General features: G+C 39.8%; 1 protein-coding gene across 2 annotated transcripts in view; it reads left to right on the top strand.

Annotated features, from left to right (window-relative positions):
- TTC27 (tetratricopeptide repeat domain 27) overlaps positions 1-14078 on the top strand; it is a 2723583-nt gene that overhangs the window by 2136197 nt on the left and 573308 nt on the right. The gene's annotated exons all lie outside the window — the stretch shown is intronic.

Here is a 14078-nt window from a genome sequence, read left to right on the forward strand (position 1 = left end):
GCACTCTGGGACTCCAGTAATCTGAATGTTTTGCCTCCTAAGCCCATTTTCCAGGTCATTCACATATTTTTCCATTGCTGAAGTCTGTTTTTATAGGTTGACAGTATTTGTACCATGTTCCAGGGTTCTAGGGCTCCATACCTAAGCTATAAAGTTACTGATCACCACAGAAAGCTTTGCATGGGTTTCAGTCATTGTATGGTGAAAGGCCTCAATGTCTTGTAGTATGAGAGAACATTGTTCAAATAAAATAACAAGCTCCTCATCGCATATGCTTCTTTGAAACAGGCAAGAATGGAACTATTGACTGTGAGTGTCTTTTCGGACATGTTGTACCTTAGGATGACTGGGTTCTTCAAACTTTTTTTCCTCAAACTGATTAATTTATTCCAGTCAGTGAGGGGACGGATTGAGTTTTGCTGCCATTTTGTATTTGGAAAAGTTGTACCCCTCAAAGATATTCAACTTTTCATATTTTTTGTGAATTGTTAGAGAAGGACCTAAGGTGCTCATACAAGGGCTATATAAATTGGTCCAAATGTACCACTTATTTTTCACTAAAAGTGTCATAAACTTTTGTATGGGGGTGGTAATGTTTCACTCACCTGCAGCTACTTTATCAGCCTGTCTTAGAAACATATCTTCAGCTGTACTGTTGTTACTTAGGTTTTGATACGTGCCATTGTAAATAACTACTGACTGTATAGGATTCTTAGAGGCATTGCTCCCTTTAAGAGGGCTTCACTGCCATGATTTTGCATTCTGAAATGGGTTTCCTCTTAGGCCTTGTGTTGCTCACTCATAATCCCATTGCTCTCTGCCACTTCTCTTTGGAATCAGATTCCAAGCCAGATAAATCAGCGGCAACAACCTCAAATCAAAGATCGGGAATATGTTTTAAATATTAGTACTACTGACTTAGAAAGCAGCTGGACAAAGATGATTTGTTTTAACATGCATTTCTGAAAAACAAAAGGTATGTGACTGTCATCGTTATCATTATTTGTCAACTGCAGTCCACCACCTTTTTTTAAAAAACATTCCCCTGTTTTAGGTGGGAAACAACAAACCCAAACCAAAATTAGGAACATGTGAGATGTAGTGTGCTTCTGTAAACTCTCATATAATATGTCTCGGCACTTTTCCGTTAAAGCCCTACCGCATTGCGCTGCTGTGTTTTGGCGGTATTTCAGTAGTGGGTTTTACTTAGACCATTTACTTGGAAGAAGAAAAGTAATCTACATGGGTGGATTTATCAACATCTATTACAATACAGAGTAGAACAAGGCATTCTCCTGTACTTTTAAGACTGAGCATGACCTTCCTACTCAACCAGTGTCATTCTCATTCAGCAGGCAGCTGCGAGGTCCCAAATAACTGCATACCTCTCAGTTGTCTGGTTTTTGGAAGAATGTCCACATTTTTATCTCATATGTACGGGAATACTGTCTGTGTAATCCCCCTTCCGATTATATATACTGGTTTAGTCTTACGTACCAACCGGGGAACCCTAATGTCTCCTCCTCCTCCTCCTTCACAGCCACTGGTGCCCCGTCAGCAGCACGAACTGGTAGCGGTAGGGGTTTAACAGAGAAATCCACCCACAGAAGACTACGTCTCTTCTTACAAGTGAACAGTGGAAGTGATATCAGGCACTGAAATACTGGCAAAACACAGCACAGTTTCAGATTTCATACCTTTCAGAAAATCATTGTTAATGCAAAACCTGCCGTTCTAGCAACTGTTTACGTTTGTAACAGCAACATTTTTAAAATTGTCCCTATTTCAGGGGCATTTGTCTCCGTAGTGGTAGGGGTTCAACGCAGATCATCACGCCTCCCACTTTGAGGATGTACTTGGTGGGAAACAAGTACTTGTGCTCTTAAAAGCAGCTCTTGCTCCTCTATTTACAGCAGTACAAAGTGGTAGGGGTTTAATGGAAAAGTACATATGCCTCTTTGTAAACGACACTACAAAATGCAGACAAATGTATTAAGTACTGGATATTGAAGGGTAGGTACCTATTGCTGAACCTTAGTTAGCTTATCCATGACTGTGTTTATGGATTATTGTTTATGTAGTTGGATACATGCAGTCTCACAAGGTCTTTGTCACATCCTCTGCCATGAAACCAGTTTTCTCAATGGTAACTTTAGAAAGCATGGTTGGAAAAGAACTAGAAAACTTGTTCAAGGACTTCCTATTTTATGAAATGGGTGCCAGTTGGTGGGCCTTAATAAGATTTTAAAAAATCTGATGCAATATTTGTATAATGGCTGCTGGAATGGTCACATAATATGACAGTGTTACAAGGAGATCCCCTGAATATCCAAAGCTGTGGTAAGTAGCTCTTACAGCTTTTCTTCTTCCTCCCTTATTTATCTGTTCTAAATAGTGTTTAACTCATTTCCCACCCTGTATTTTATCAAGTTTTGTCTTTCATTCTTATCCACTACCTCCACAATGCTTGCTTGTGCACACATTTTATCCTTTCCCAGAGTATGAATTATTCATGCTGGACTCTGGTTTAATAATAGGTGCAGCTCTTATTTTAGGTTCTCACCAACTCACTTGTCATTCCTGATTGCATTGAGTCCATGGTGAGCTGTATTCCCTTCAATCACCTGCAAACTCTTCTATACAGGGGCATCATCTGAAACTGTAGTTAGTTTAGCCTCCATCAACCTGCTTTACTTTAAAGACTTTATTTGGATATATAAGAAAAAAAATCCAAGTAGCTGTCCTGAACATTATTTCGGTACAGAGCTTGTACTGTCATTCACATGCCTGACCTTCTGTGTATTGTCCAGGCCTTGTGCATTTGCTGGAAGGCATTTTGCCGAAGTGGCGCTGGAATAATGTGCTTATCTGTTTGGAATGGCTGCCTGTTGAAATGTTGGCTCTCGAAAAGCTGAAAAAAAAAGACCAAAACCCCTGGAAAAGAGTGAATCTTGAAAATTGATTTTCTCCTTTAAATTTCTTTTTTGCAGGGGGGTTAGCCCCTCTACCCCACCCCAAAACATATATATATATATATATATATATATATATATATATATATATATATATATATATATATATACCAATGCCAAGAGCGCCATACCTCAGATTAAAGAGAATAGTCTGAGAAATGGCAATGTCAGACCTTGTATACGCAAGTCAGTTTTTCAGCCATTCATTCTCTGTGTTTTGGGATTCACTGTGGCAGGTCCAGACATTTCACGTTTACTGTTTGAAAGTGTTAAAAATGTATTTTCTTTAAAATAGTTTCTTAAGTTAGAAGAGTGCTTTAGAGACTAAAAGTAAATATGAAAAAGTATATATATATATATATATATATATATATATATATATATATATATATATATATATATATATTTATACATACATATACATATAAATGTTTTTGAATCCCAAGCTGAATTGAAGGAAAAAATTTTTTTAATATTAGGAGATTGCCGCATTATGTCATTGTAAATTGTACTTGTATATATAGCATGCTATTGTAAATTGTACTTGTGTTTGTGTGTATATATGCGTAGCCCCCACATAATTTTAATGTATTCACTATTATAAGAAGGTATATCCATTAGAAATGCATTGATATATATATATATATATATATATATATATATATATATATATATCTTTAGTAAAAAAAACATTGGCATAATGTGGGGGGCTGTGCCCCCCCCCCCCCTTATTTGATATTCTCACTCCAGGGTTGCAGTGCAGGGGGGCAGGGGCTATATTAATTTTCAACCAAATGAACTTCGACCAAATGAGCTTTCAGTCAAGTGAAATGCCTGGAATCACTAAGTGTAATTCGACCAAATGTATGGAATCCATATATATATATATATATATATATATATACATATACATATATATACATATATATACATATATATACACACACACACACAGTGGATATAAAATGTTTACACATCCCTGTTAAAATGCCAGGTTTTTGTGATAAGAAAATGAGACTACAATAAATCATTTCAAAACTTCTCCCATTTTTAATGTGACCTATAACCTATACAAATCAGTTGAAAAACAAACAAATCTTTTAAGGAAAAAAATATAAAAAAAGTACAATAAGCTGGTTGCATAAGTGTGCACACCCTTAAACTCATACTTTGTTGAAGCACCTTTTGATTTAATTTTAGCATTCAGTCTTCTTGGGTAGGAGTCTATCAGAATAGCACATCTTGACTTGGCAATATTTGCTCACTCTTCCTTGCAAAAGTGCTCCAAATCTGTCAGATTGTGAGGGCAACTCTTATGCACAGCCCTCTTCAGGTCACCCCTCAAATTTTCTATTGGATTTAGGTCTGGGCTCTGGCTGGGCCATTCCAAAACTTTAATTTTCTTCTGGTGAAGCCATTCTTTTGTTGATTTGGATGTATGTTTGGGGTCTTTGTCTTGTTGAAAGGTGAAATTCCTCTTCATTTTCAGCTTTCTAGCAGACTCCTGAAAGTTTGGGGCCAAAAGTGACATATGTATATCTATATATGTATATCTATATATATCTATCTATATCTATATATATATATATATATATATATATATATATATATATATATATATATATATATATATATATATATAGATACACTCGTATACACATATATGCGTATATACATGTATATGTATGTGTGTGTATGTGTATGTGTGTATATATATATATATATATATATGGATCTAGGACATATGCTCGACTGAACATATGTCCGAATCCAAAAACATCGAACACACATACACAAAAGCGCTTAACATCGAAAAGTGCTTCCGTGTATATGTAGTTCAAAAAAAAAAAATCTATGTTTCTGCAGGGGGGCTTTACACCCCTGCACCCCCCACACACCCCCTTCTTTAATATTCTCACTCCGAGATCGCACTACAGTGGGGAAAAGGGAATTTTCCCTTACCCACACTGTAGTCCGATCTACGAAACAGGCACACATACACGGAAGCGCTTTTCGATGTTAAGCGCTTTCATGTATGTGTGATCGATGTTTTGTGATTTGGACATATGCTCAGTTGAGCATGTGTCCGGATCCCACATATATATATATATATATATATATATATATATATATATATATATATATGCGGGTTCCATTTATATTACCAAATTTATGGTTCTTCGAATTGCAAAACAGTGACTACTGTTTGCCAACATTCCAGTTGACCAGTTTTCGTTTCAGCGAGGTTATTAAGCTGGTTCATAGGTAGATGCTAGGCTCGGCGGCCGCGGTGGTGCAGCAGTTAGCGTTGCCGTCTCACAGCAAGAGGTTCTCCTGTTCGATCCTCGGCTGGGGTGCCTTCTGTGTGGAGTCTGCATGTCCTCCCTGTGGTCACGTGGGTTTCCTCCGGGTGCTCCAGTTTCCTCCCACATCCCAAAGACATGCTGTAGGTGGATTGGACACTCTAAATTGGCCCTAGGTGTGAGTGTGTGCATGTGTGTGCCTTCTGTAGAAGGTTGGGTGCCGGGCTGGCAACTCGACACCGTAAAACTCCACTGCCAATCATGAGCAGACAGGTGATCCACTGTGGCGACCCCTAACCAGGAAAAGCCAAAAGAAGAAGAAGGTAGGTACTAGGCTATCGGCCCTAGGGCCTATATAAGCCTAGCCATAAAGGTACCCTGGCTTTTGCCACCCAAGAAAATTATTTTCTGTGTGCACCTGTTGAGTTGAGCAACAGAGGTGATCCCCGGGGTGAATTTTCCAACCAGTCATCAAGATTTTTCATGAAGAGTGCTCATGAGGAGCTTTGTTTGATATAGATAGGTAGTTTGTTCCAGAGTATGGGAAGTCACTGGGACAGGAATTTATCCCTCCAGCATGTTCTGTTTATTGTGGTGACAAGGTTTAGGTCCCTAGAGTGTGTAGATTGGAGGGAATGGGATTTTTTTAAGTGGAGCATGTCCAACAGCTCTGGGTTTGACATAGCTTTGTATGATAGGCAGAGATCACCTCTGAGTAGGCGATATGCGATGGAGTAAATCTGGAGTTTTTTGAGATGGTCTGCGTAGGGCATCTGTTTGAGGCCAGTAATCCTCTTTGTGAGGTATTTCTGCGGCCTTTCCCATTGTTGTAGATGTCTTGTGAGGTACATACCAAAAGGGGCATTGTACTCTTTAATATGTCTAATTAGTGATGAGTAGAGGGGAACAATGACCTCTTTTTTCTTGGATGAGAAACCTTTTGTATTGAGGTGTGCCACGCAGAAGGATTTCCTGACTACTGTGGTGATGTGATTATCAAAGGAGAGACTACTGTCCACCTGTGTTCCAAGGTCTCCTATCACACTTTCGGTGTTAAGTAGACTACCACCTATGTGGTAGCTCATGGGTACAGAGTTTTTACCCAAAGGGATGACGATGCACTTTTTGGCATTTTGTTTGAGGCCATGGCTTTGACCATGGTGTTGGTAGTATGGCAAGGGTACAGTGTTTATGTACATTCTCGTACACTGTACCACTTGTTGAGCTTGGCGGATATGATGGCATTTATGGAAAGAGTCAAGTATGCTGTGGTCTTGGAGGGATGTAGTTAATATGTGTTAAGTTATTTTAAGAGCAATCGTTGCTTTTCATTGGAGATTACAGTGGATATCGGAAAATGTATCCTTTCTGTCACCGTAGTGTGATCTTGAAGTTGGTATATATAATAAATGTTAGAGAATGTGTATTTTTGTACTAATGTGTTTTCGGTTTTGTGCTTCGGTGAAGTTAGTGTTCAGGAAAGTGCGGTTTTTCCAAACAGTATTTGCTGTTTTGAAATTTGGAGAACTGTAAATTTGGTAATGTAAATGGGACCCATATATATATATATATATATATATATATATATATATATATATATATGTATATATATATCTATAGACTGCCGCGGTGGTACGGCAGTAGCGTTGTTACCTCACAGCAAGAGATTCTCCCGTTCGATTCTCGGCTGGGCTTGGGAGTGCCTTCTGTATGGAGTCTGCATGTCCTCCCCGCGGTTGGGTAGCATTCGAAAGACATGCGTGCGTAAATGGGCGTGCCTTCGTTGAAGGTTGGGCATCAAGGTGGCACCTCAGCGTTTCGTAAAAATCTACTGCCAATCATTAGCGGACCGGAGTTCTGCTGTGGCGACCCCTTACCGGGAATGTCCGAAAGACAAAATATATATATATATATATATATATATATATATATATATATATATATATATATATATATATATACACACACACACACACATATATATATATATATATTTATATATATATATATATATATATATATATATATATATATATATATATATATAGATATATATATATATATATGTGTGTGTGTGTGTGTGTGTTTACATATTTTTATATATATACGTGTGTGTGTTTGTGTGTATATATATATATATATATATATATATATATATATATATGATATGCAGACTGTAAGTAGATGGAATTTTTCTCCTTGGCCACCTCTGAAAATGGGCTTTGCCCAGTCAGACTATCGCTGTCAACAAAGACAAATAAATTAAATAAATAAATGCGTGCAGCCCTTTTGCAGATAACAGTTCTCTTAAATGTTTTCCCCTGGTTCCACATCCTCTCTAATCATCTTTTTAACACTCTACCACTTTCTGTGACAGAATTCATTATGGTCTTCTTCATTATTTTTTAAGAAATAGCTTACTTAAGTTTTTCTTGAGTTATCTGGCTGCCTTGCATGCTTTATACCGTCTCTTTGCCCCTTTTTTAACTGCAGTCACCTTCTGAACCTGTATAATACAGTGAACTCAGGCCATATCCTCTTGTACCTTTCCAGTCTCTAAATTGTTCAGTGCCTGCACTTTATTTCATTCCTTAATTTCTTTGACCACCTTAACTCACTCCATCCATCAGCCTGATGTCCTTCTTTTTGTTAGATTTCAGAACTGTGCACTGTCTTGTAGGTGTGACTTGCATTTTCTTTACATCCTTCATCCTGGGTTTGCAACTCAGTATTCTAATGCCAGTCAGGGTAGCCTTCACGTATTGTGTTGCAGAATGTTTGTGATGTGTGATATCACTCCCAGGCCTTGTGGATGCACCTGTAATGTGTAGTTCATTACATATGCATCTTCGGTTTCTAGTTTATTCACAATTCTATGATAAAAGATTCATAACATTCTACTTGTTGCATTAAGTTGTAGCTAGAATCTGGCCATGCTAACTTTATTACATTATATAGAAGAATGGTAACACCACCTCCACATTCCTGACTGCTGCTTTAGTTTTGGTATTATCAGTAGTCAAATTGGTCCTGCTTTATCTTGTCTTGGTTATAATAGGTACTGTGTTCATGATAACTGGCTTAACACACAACCCTGTGGCACCCTTGATTTGTAACTTTCTTGCTTATTTCTTTCATAACTTTCTTGCTTATTTCTTTCATAATACACTCTGTTTTCTATCCAATTTACCGTCTCGGTCTCATCCTCATGCCCCCTTTCTTCTTTTCCAATCCTCTGTGTGTTACTGTGCCAAAGGCATTGCCAAAATCAGAATATACACTGCCACTTTCAGTGGGTTATGTGCGACTGTGTCTAAGGCATGGCCAAAGTCTGAGTGTAGAGTACAACTTTCAGTGGGCTGTCTGTCACTGTTTCAAAGGCCTTGCCAAAGTCTGAGCATGCAAAATCACTTTTTGGCATGTGTCTCACTATGTCAAAAGCATTGCCAAATCTGATTTTACAGTACCACTTTTATTAGGCTATGTGGCATTGTATCAAAGACCTTACCAAAGGCTTAATATATAGTGCCACTTTCACTAGGATGTTTGTTACTTTTTCAAAGGCCTTGATAAAGTTTGAATATACAGTACCACTTTTAACTGGGTTATGTTCTCCTGACCCAGCTGTGACACATTTACAGAAATGTCTGGTAATACCTTAATTTTCTGAAATGATGCTTAGGTCTTTATGTAAAGCAGTAGGCGTTCTGGAATTTGACTGGCCTGTTCCACTGAATTACTTTTGTCAGTTTGTGATAAAAGTAAACATAGAATTACCAGTACTTATGTATTATCGCAACCAGATTTTCACGCTAACGCTGGTTGCTTCTGTTTTCCTTTAAAAAACAAAATTAACAGTATTAAAACTAAATAAAGTCTTTTCTATAATATTTTTAATTTGTAGTACTATTTAACCTTGAAAACGCTGAGAAAACATTTTAAAATAGCTTGTCCCTTTTTCCGAGATTAACTCATGTCAGTAATGCTGTGTGATGCGTGTTCCTCAGCAGAATAACTGCTTTGAAGGGTTACTGAGTGCAATCGCTGATAACCCCCCCCCACACACACACACATACCAACAGAAAAACAACGAATGAGCCACGCATAGCTTTCCTGCTGTAAAACATGCAGAAATCCCTGAAGTACATCCAGAGTTTGTCCCAATATGCCACCATCACAACACCAAAACGTACCCACCAAAACAAACCAAACCACACCTGGTAACTTCTGCCATCATGGCAGTGCCATGAAAAACTACCCCGGATTACCTGTCAACATCATGCCCCATCACTCTTGCAAGCCCTTAATTCGTGCAAGCTTCTGTTACGAAGGTTAACCTACAAAACTACAGCTGAAAAATAGATAAGGTATCTCCAAAAAGCACCTAACATAAGCACGATAACTGCCAAAGTCCTTTCCAGCCAAATACACGTGCAAACGCAACCACTCCAAGGTAAAGGGGGAAGCTATTTTCAAACCTTACTTTTTCAGCCGTTTAACCGATAAACCTTCCTAAAAACACAAAACATTAAAGAACACATGTTACTGAGGTTTTTAATACTTTCTTGTTGCTATTTGACACAACGAGAAGCAACCAGCATTACCATGAAAATGTGGTTGCGATAATACGTAAGTACCGAATTACCTTATTTGCATCAGGTGATTTGCTTAAACAGATTAGCTAGCTTTTTAAACAAGTTAGCATAGCCTTACACATTCAGGCATAGATATTTTAGCATAAACAATTCATACAGGCACTTGGCCATATGCATATTAAGTAGTGTTACTCTGATAAAAATTAAGGTTATGGATTATTTTTTGTGTTTGTAAACACTGGTATTAGTGACCCCTTATTCTCCCTAGTCTACCCTGTTAAGTTTGTGCTTCTCATGTTCTTCCCAAGGTGCAATTACAGTTATCCCACATTTCCTTGAAAGACTGGAGTGTTCCTTTTTTCCCATATTGGTGTTCTTCATAGCACAGGTGACTAAGGCATGTGGAATTGCTTATTAGTAATCTCCCAGTTTATTGGAGCTTTAGGCCATTGTCCCACTGTGTTTAGAATTCTCATTTTCATTTACAGATATGTTGATTACACTAAAATGTTTATGACCCATTGTCCTTCTATTTCCATGTTGCAGTATTCATAACATAAGGGAGATCCCCGCCTAGGCAACCCGATCATCTGGCTAGTATACCAAAGACTTAAGCTACTGCAAAGTACATGCAACGCTGCAAATAGAACAGCCAACATCAGCCATAAAAGTGACATCTGCACGTACCATCCTCTTAACTTCTGTGCTGCCAGTCCAGACTACAGTTTCCACCATTTGTCTGATTGCTGAAAACTTCCTACATTTCAGATAAGTGCCCCGTTGGGAAAAACCTTTATTATGCTTTTGTTACTGCATGCTTGTTAGAGGTTAATGTCATCCAAGAAAGGCACTTGCCACTGTGGAAGACAGATTCCATGCAAAGACGACCATGACCAGTATTTTTTCTGTCTGGGTTCTGATCACGACTACAAGGCCTGTGCCATCTGTCAGGTGTTTGTCCCTAAAATACTCTGTAGTCTGTCTGCCCTTAATATATATCTTGAAAACTAGAGACTAAAGTGACTCGCACTAGGGATGGAAGGTACTCCAGGTCCGTCGGGCGAGCCCCTGAAAAAAAAGGCAAAAAAGGTAAGGCCTAATTTCTGGCTGCACCTCTGATCCCTGTCAAGGCCGGTGAGGCCTGGAGGTGTATACAGTGTCTGGTCTTCCTCCTTCAGTGGGTACTGATTTAGAAGCTGCTAGGGAGGGTTCCTTCAACATGTCCGCAGAGGTATTGCAGACGTCTGTTAAGAACAGTAAGTTGGAACCACGGCTCACTCCTTCAAATATTCCTCATAGTACATCTCCTGCCCCTTCCATTGAGGTTTTGCCAATGTTGGGTCCAGAACCTAGGCCTACATCGAGCCTTCCATCACAGCCTATGATTGGCCTTCCATTCAAGAGGAAACACAAGCAGAAACATGTGTCTCCCATTCAGGAGCCTTCCCCAGATGGACAAGCCTTTTCCCAAGGGATTTTCAATGTCTTTCTGGCACTTAGGCCTTCCACTTTGCAACAACCTACTCCAGCATAATCTATTTCCCCTCCAGCTAGGAGTACATCTGCTAAATAAGAGGCCTCTGAAGAAGGAGATGTATAATCTTCAGATGAGTCCCTGGCCTACTCCACTCAAATAGACTACTCTGGGTTATGTCTCCCCTGAAATTGATTCCAGCCTTGAAGATTCTCCTGAGGAGGATATTACATTTGGGGAAACAACCTCCAGAATGAGGGAATTTTGCAAGTTGGAAAGCTCCAAGATTTTAGAAATACAGAACAGGTACTGTGACCTCTTACAAATAGATTCTCCTGCTCCTTCAGCCATTCCACCTCTTTGCCAGCTTTCCAAGATGCATTTTTTGCAGCATCAAAAAACCCTGATTCATGACCTCCAGCTCCTAAAAGGCCATGTAGGTTCTATAACCTGTCACCTTACAAATGTCCTCTTGCAGACCCAACTGTGATCTCTGTCTCTCTCTCTGCTGATAAAACCACTAAATTACTGCCCTCCACCAACCTCCTGCCCTCAGATAAAGACAGTAAAATGATGGAGAGAATTGGGAAAAAGGTCTACACCTCTTCTACTCTGGGTATTTGGACCATTAATTATCACATGTCTAAGTATGTTCTGACAGTACTGTTACAGGCCTCTAAACTGCTGACAGATCTCCCAGACTCTGTGGCAAAATCCCAGCTTTCTTCCCTCTTGGTAGTTTCCTCCCATGTTACCAGGCATTCCATAAAATGCAGTTATGACACAGCTGAGGTGTCTGCAAGATCAGCAGCATCTGGTTCTGTCCTCAGGAGATATTCCTGACTGAGATTGCAGCCTTTACCTGAGGATTTCAAGGCAAAATGTATGGATGCACCTCTAGACAATATCACTCTATTTGGTTCTAATGCTGCAGCCCTCTTCAAATCCCTTCAAGAGAAAGGAAAAGAACTTCAGGAATGTAAATATATTTTTGTCTCCCGTATTCCTAAATACCATAGGAACTACCTTTGTAGGCCTAATTTTGTAAGGAAGAAGACCCGTGCACCTTCCCAGCAATGCAAGAAGGGCACACGCAAGCAGATGGCTCCTAGGTCTCAGCCATCATCTTCTCAAAAGGTCCCCTTTCCAGACAAGCCGGCAGTCTGTGACTACATGGCAACTTTTTCAGAAGTCCCTCTTTCCCAGCGCCTTTCTCATTTTCTTTCAAAATGGAAAAGCATTACCACAGACAAGGGGGTCCTGTTTATTGTACGAGGAGGTTACTGCATGACTTGGAAAACCATTCCTCTCTTCATGGGGATTCCACAACCCCAAAAGACAAGATCCATCTTATTCCCTCAAGTCATTCAAGACTTGCAAACGCAAGGTACCATACAGGAGGCTCTGTTCTTGGAAAGAGAAAGAGGGTTCTACTCCAGGATGTTCTTAGTGCTCAGGAAAGGTGGTCCTTGGAGACCAATTTTAGACTTATCTCAGTTCAGTCTGTTCCTTCAAGTGCCCACCATCAGGATGCTTACCCTGCAAACTCTTTTTCTGCTCTTGCTAACTCATGCTTACCTGGTTTCCTTAGACATAAAGGATGCATACCTTCACATTCCCATCCACCCTCTATTCAGGAAATTCTTATGTTTTTCTGTTGCTTCTTCTCATTTTCAGTTCTGTGCTTTGCCCTTTGGACTCTCTATGGCTCCAAGGGTATTCACAAAGTGTTTGGCTCCTGTTATTGCCTTTTGCAGACATCCTTACCTGGACGACCTGCTCATTCAAACAGAACATGCAGACACTTTGCAACAGAACCTTCGCATCATCATCTCTTTGCTGCTCAGTCTGGAATTCACCATCAACTACAGCAAGTCTTCCCTTTCTCCGTCAAAGAACCAGGTTTTCCGAGGTTGCATGTTAAGGACAGACCTTGTATGGCTTTCCTGCCTTTGCAGAAGATACAGTCTCTGCAGACTTACTTCCAGCAGTTGCTTCCTCTGCCCTCTCCGATTGCCAGGGAATTCCTAGTTATACCAGTGCTGTCCTAGCCAAATCTAAATGGGAAAATTCCAGTGGTACCTGAAAACACTCTGGTCCCAGCATGCTCATCCTCTAGAGTTTCTTTTTCCACTTCTTCCCTGCCTAAGGAAGGAATTGCTTTGGTGGATTCAACAAGTTTCTCAGAGTCCAGGACTCCCCCCTTCAGCCACATCCTCCAGTTCAAGAAATGTTCACAGATGCTTCAGATCTGGGGTGGGGAGCAACTCTGGGAAACCTACAGGTCCAAGGCCTGTGGTCTCCCTCCATAAGGAAACAACACATCAACATCAAAAAGATGTGGGCTCTGATCCTGGCCCTTCAAGCTTTCAGATCATCTTTTCTACCAGGCCCTTTGAAGCTGTTCACAGACAACACCACAGTTTTCTGGTATGTGAACAAGTAGGGGGAACAAAGTTTTATCTACTCTGCAGATTAGCAATTCAAGCTTGGCAGATTGCTCTTCAAGCAAAGGTATAACTCTGACAGCTGTTTGTATTCCCTTAGCTCAAAATGTTCAAGCAGACACTCTGAGCAGGTCTGTGACACAAGCCCACAAATGGATGATCCACAGGAATGTAATTCTAGACATTTTTCACCAGAGGGGTACATCTCAAATAGATCTCTTTTCCTCTCCTATGAACAGACGACTTCCAAAGTTCTGTGCTAGCGTCCCACACCCTCTGGTTTGGAA

This window comes from Protopterus annectens, chromosome 1.part2 (genome assembly GCF_019279795.1).
Source record: "Protopterus annectens isolate FY-2018-M chromosome 1.part2, PAN1.0, whole genome shotgun sequence".
NCBI classification, from domain to species: domain Eukaryota; kingdom Metazoa; phylum Chordata; order Ceratodontiformes; family Protopteridae; genus Protopterus; species Protopterus annectens.